The sequence below is a fragment of the Pseudorca crassidens genome, chromosome 16 (assembly GCF_039906515.1).
Source record: "Pseudorca crassidens isolate mPseCra1 chromosome 16, mPseCra1.hap1, whole genome shotgun sequence".
NCBI classification, from domain to species: Eukaryota; Metazoa; Chordata; class Mammalia; order Artiodactyla; family Delphinidae; genus Pseudorca; species Pseudorca crassidens.
Window position 1 is genome coordinate 9,368,673 of NC_090311.1, and position 6,212 is coordinate 9,374,884.

Consider the following 6,212-nt stretch of genomic DNA (forward strand, 5'->3'; position numbering starts at 1 on the left):
ACCATAATTCTCTCTATAAACATATGCACTGTAATGAGGGAACCCCCCGTACGGTGGGCATTTGCAAAGCTCCTTTCAGACAAAGCTGTCAATCACAAATCTGATGTAGGTCTCCCAGCAAGGCAAGAAGTTAGATACCACCAGCCCGATGTGCACACCCATGGCATCTGCCTCAGAAATGAGCTCCTGGAGACTCAGGGGCTGGGAGCCCCCATTCTGCGGGCACACGGGTGGCAGAGGCAGCCTGAGCCTCTTGTTCTGACCCCAAACCCGTGCCACCTGCTGACACCCCTGAACAAGTCTCTCTGCAGAGAGACAGCAGAGGGGCTCCAGGCCAGTCTGTAGCCAAGAACCCCCGCACCCCTTCCTTTCCCTCCTCTCCGCCTTGGCCCGTGGGTCGAGCACAGGGCTGCACCCAGCAGCTCTGCCAGCCCCGCTGCCACCTGGCCCCATGCAGGAACTCACAGGGAGCTTCCAGAAACCTTCATAGAAATTTGACGGAGAAATCTTACGCCTCTTGCATCTAAAAATTTTAAATCGGGGCTGATATTTTCTGTCTTTTTAAACTATATTTTGGTAGTAATTCATTTTTAGCATATTTTACAAAAGTACTGATCCATGATGAGTAGGAAATAAAAGGAAAAGAACCCTGACCCTTCACCACAGCTGGTCTCCCTCCCTCACCGTTCACACACGGGGGTTCGCAAGGAGGCTGAGGTTTAAAAGGAAACCACAGGCCTGCAAAACTGCCCCTTGCTAACCAAAGGGCCTGTGCTCCCAACACACACACACACACACACACACACGCCCACACCTACACTTACACACTCATGAATATATGCTCACAAACACACTCTCACACTCATGATCGTACACACATATACATATACTCACATGTACACACACATAAACACATCCACACACATACGCACATACACATGCACACACGCTCTTACATACAGACTCTGACTCTCACCAAAACACTTTTGTATACACACACGCTCTTACACTCACACACATACATACATTCACACAGCTACACTCGTATACACAGATACATACACTCCTACACACAAACACACCCCTCTGTGCCAGGGGTACAGCCGTTCTCCAGGTGCCAGGCTGTGAAAGCTGTGACACTCTCAAGTCTTCTGTGGCTCTCAGAGCTGCGTGTCCACAGGCATCCCCAGTGGCATCACAGCATCTGTACAGATTGGGCTGTGTGTCCCCACCAGGGACCTCAGTTCTCCAGCTCAATACCCCTGGGCACAGGGACATCTCGGGTACCAGCCTGCCTCTCCCAAGCTTTCCTTCTTGGAAGTGAAAGACCATCGATGAACAAAGGGCCCCTGTCTGTCACGGCTACTGGGCTCTGAGCTGCTTTATTTCAGGGCTGGAATCTGCTCTCTTTTCTGCATAGGTGCAGAAAAAGATCTGCAACTACTGAGCAAGATTAACTAACTCAACAAATTTATGGTAGCATAATATTTATTATTTTTGCTTTCAGAACCCTTTCATATGGTACCATCGGAAAAGCCTTCCTGGTGCTTCTCTGGCAGTGTAGCGGTTAAGAATCCACCTGCTGGGCTTCCCTGGTGGCGCAGTGGTTGGGAGTCCACCTGCCGATGCAGGGGACACAGGTTCGTGCCCCGGTCCGGGAAGATCCCACATGCCGCGGAGCGGCTGGGCCCGTGAGCCATGGCCGCTGAGCCTGCGCGTCCGGAGCCTGTGTTCCGCAACGGGAGAGGCCACAGCAGTGAGAGGCCTGCGTACCACAAAAAAAAAAAAAAAAAAGAATCCACCTGCTAGTGCAGGGGACATGGGTTCGAGCCCTGGTCCAGGAAGATCCCACATGCCACAGAGCAACTAAGCCCATGTGCCACAACTACTGAGCCTGTGCTCTAGAGCCTGCGAGCCACAACTACTGAGCCCGCATGCCACAACTACTGAAGCCTGTGCGCCTACAGCCCGTGCTCCACAACAAGAGAAGCCACCGCAATGAGAAGCCTGCACACCACAATGAAGAGTAGCCCAGCTCGCCGTGACTAGAGAAAGCCTGTGCACAACAACGAAGACCCACTGCAGCCAAAAATAAATAAATTAAATAAATAAGTTTAAGAAAAGCCTTCCTGGGACTTCCCTGGTGGCGCAGTGATTAAGAATCCGCCACCAATGCAGGGTACATGGGTTCGAGCCCTGGTCCAGGAAGATCCCACATGCCGCGGAGCAACTAAGCCCGTGCGCCACAACTACAGAGCCCGTGTGCCTAGAGCCTGCGCTCCACAACAACAGGAGCCACCGCAATGAGAAGCCTGCGCACCTCAGCAAAGGGTAGCCCCCGCTCGCCACAACTAGAGAAAGCCCACACGCGGCGACAAAGACCCAACACAGCCAAAAATAAGTAAATAAATGTATTTAAAAAAAAAGAAAAGAAAAGCCTTCCTTATGGTACCCTTCCTGTGGAAGAGGAAAATCAGATATTGCTCCCATGTTATATTTAGAGAAACTGAGGCTCAGAGACTATAAATGACTTCTCTAGAGACACTAAATTTTCTTCCTGGAGTGTATAAATAACAGAAAAGTCTGAGCAAACCTACAACGTCTCCATATCACATACCTGCTGCCCTTCCAGGACCCCAGGTAGCTGTGGTTATTTAACTGGCGCGTCTCCCTGCATTCTCCAACAGGAGATATAAACAAGGGGATAGAAACATTCCTTCCCAACACAGAACCCATGAGCATCACCCAGAGACAACTGTAAACAAATGCATCTGGGCTTCCTCGGACTAGCTCCCTGGGAAAGGCCAAAAGGAGGCTTAACTCCAGCAAGGCCAGCAACCCCCGGGAAGTGTGGAGATTCTGAGACCCTCAAAAGAAGGACGATTACTAGAGTCTTGCCACTAAAAATCATTCACTCGCTTCCTCTTCCTACTTCCCACATAAGCCCGGGAGAATCTGCCCACATCAGGGATGAAAGTGAGAATGGGTTTTTCCAGCTAAAACAAGAAGCAGTTGCTTCCTCACACACACTAGAGAAAGTGGCTCCAGGGTCTGTCCCCTGGGACGGCAATGTGGGAGAGCAGCAAGGATGCTGGCCTGGACACCAGAAGGCCCAGGTTCCATCTGCAGTCTACCGGGTGGTCCCCATTTCCCCGTCTGTAAAATGGGGCCAACTACCTCTAGAATGAGCTGTGAAGTCTATTCCACCTTCAACCTTCTATGATCTAATCCCTGTCTCTCCCCCTCACTCCAACATGCTACAGCAAAATAAGGAGACTGTGGAATCTGAGATTGGGCACAGGACTCCCCTAATTCTGCAGATGTGTAAACAGAAAGGAGGGACAGTGGGTGCACAGACCCCACTGAAAAGCCACAGTGACAAGCCTTAATTGTGCCGCTGAGATGAAAAAGCAATGGGTGGATTTCCCTGGTGGCGCAGTGGTTGAGAGTCCGCCTGCCGATGCAGGGGACACGGGTTCGTGCCCTGGTCCGGGAAGATCCCACATGCTGCAGAGCTGCTGGGCCCGTGAGCCATGGCCGCTCAGCCTGCGCGTCCGGAGCCTGTGCTCCGCAATGGGAGAGGCCACAACAGTGAGAGGCCCGCGTACCGAAAAAAAAAAAAAAGCAACGGGTGACCTCTATTATCATTGGTGGATCTGTGTTAATGGGAGAAATAAATAGAGCAGAAACAACTGAACTGAAGGAACTATCAACTAATAGTCCAAAGATGGGCAAAACGTCAAACCAAAGAAGTGTTTGTCTTCTCCAAATGCAATTTCAGAATGAGGAATAAGAGTGTTGCTAAGAGCAGCTTGGCTCAATGCGAGGGTCCCGCTCCATGTAAAAGGTTGTCCACCGAGCTAAAGGAAGCTGCTGCTGCCTTGTGGTCTTTAGAAACCCTGGCTGGCCCCACCTGCTGTGATTTCAACTGCGGGTCAACTATCTTCCTTCCAGAGGGGTCAACTCGGGTGGAGAATTCCAGAGATGGACCTGGGCTGGCTCTGCCACAACTCACTCTCCAAGTGATGCAGACAGATGGAGGGCTGGGGCATCCAGGCCACTCAGCATGGGGAGGATAGGTAAGAGCACAGGCTCTGGTCTCAGAAAGATCAGAGTGTGACACTTGGTATGGGACTTATTGGCTATGTGACCTTAGTATGTCACCTTACTCCTCCATGTCTTCTCCCCTTGTCCATAAAATGTGATGATAATAATATCTACCTCCATGTTTTCTTTTTTTGTTTTTTTTTGTTGTTGTTGTTGTTGTTTTGCGGTACGCGGGCCTCTCACTGCTGTGGCCTCTCCCGTTGCGGAGCACAGGCTCCAGACGCGCAGGCTCAGCGGCCATGGCTCACAGGCTCAGCCGCTCCGCGGCATGTGGGATCTTCCCGGGCCGGGGCACGAACCTGTGTCCCCTGCATCAGCAGATGGACTCTCAACCACTGCGCCACCAGGGAAGCCCTACCTCCATGTGTTTTTGATGCTGATTTTATGAGCTCCTGTATATGATGAAGTGCTTGGCCAAGTTATGGCATAGTTTAAAAATGAAAAAACAAAAGAACTAGTGGAGGTGCTGCTCAGTAGGCAGCTCTGGACAGGTGTGAGCACCACGTACCTCAGTGGCACAGCAGAGAAGTAAAGGGAGAGGTGAAAGTGTCCAGAGAACCACTCTCCTCACCTTGGCAAATTTGTGTACGTCTTAGAGGCTCCTCCTAACAGGGCCATCGTGGCCACAAGTGCAGAGGCAGAGGTCAAGGGGAAGGTGTGCGGTAAGCCGGTTTTTCTGGCTTTGACATGTACTCTGTTCCCCAGCTTACCAGGGCAACCTGCAGCCACTGGGAGACAGGGACTGTGTCAGCAGGGTAGTCTAGCCTGAACTGAAGCCCAGCTGCACTCCCTCAAATTCCCATGGAGTAACCAACCTCACCAGAAGAAGACAAATATAACTCCCTCTATGAAGTGAGGGCCGTGTTTAATTAAGCCAGAACTGAGGCGGCAGAAGGTAACGAGGATGGGACGTCTCAAGCCGGGTTGAGGCCGGGCCCTTCTAGCTACTCCATTATCATACGGAAAGCTGGAACCGGCTGGCATTCAGTAACAGCTGCCATTTACGGAAAGCTGGTAATTCAGAAACATGAAAGTAAGGTATTTCCTACATTCCCGATGAATGAAAAAAAGAGAAAAGACAAAAATGGCAAACAGGGAGTCAAAGAGGGAGCATCAATACAGATCCTACAGACAATAAAAGCATGATAGGGAAGTACCGTGAACAAATTTAGGCACATAAATTCTACAGCTTAGAAAAAGTGGACAGATTTCTTTTAAGACATAATTTATCAAAACTCACTGAAGAAGATATTGATAACCCAAATAATCCTACAGCTATTAAAGAAGTTGTATTTGTAGTTAACAACCTTCCCAGAAAGAAAATGTCAGGCCCACACAGCTTCACTGGCGAATTCTACCAAACACTTAAGAAAGAAACAATATTAACACTTCACAAACTTTCCTCAAAAAAGAAGGTAGGGCTTCCCTGGTGGCGCAGTGGTTGAGAGTCTGCCTGCCGATACAGCGGACGCGGGTTCGTGCCCCGGTCCGGGAAGATCCCACATGCCGCGGAACTGCTAGGCCCGTGAGCCATGGCCGCTGAGCCTGCGCGTCCAGAGCCTGTGCTCCGCCACAGGAGAGGCCACAAAAGTGAGAGGCCCATGTACCGCAAAAAAAAAAAGAAGGTAAACACTGCGCAACTTATTTTATGAACTCAGCGTTACCTTAATATAAAAGCCAGACAAAGATATTATAAGAAAATTATAGACTGGAATTCACTGGTGGTTCAGTGGTTAAGACTTCATGCTTCCAATGCAGGGAACGCAGGTTCAACCCCTGGTCGGGGAACTAAGATCCCACATGCCATGTGGCCAAAAGAATTGTCTTTTCTAATTTAAAAAAAAAAGAGGATTTGGTTCAAGATGGCAGAGTAGAAGGACGTACTCTCACTCCCTCCTGCGAGAGCACCGGAATCACAACTAACTGCTGAACAATCATCAACAGGAAGACACTGGAACTCACCAAAAAAGATACCCCACATCCAAAAACAAAGGAGAAGCCACAATGAGATGGTAGGAGGGGCATAATCACAATAACATCAAGTCCCATAACTGCTGCGTGGGTGACTCACAAACTGGAGAACACTTATACCACAGAAGTGGAGT

General features: G+C 50.0%; 1 protein-coding gene across 1 annotated transcript in view; it reads right to left on the reverse strand.

The window, feature by feature from the left end:
• HTRA1 (HtrA serine peptidase 1) overlaps positions 1-6,212 on the reverse strand; it is a 57,810-nt gene that overhangs the window by 26,324 nt on the left and 25,274 nt on the right. The window lies entirely within an intron of this gene.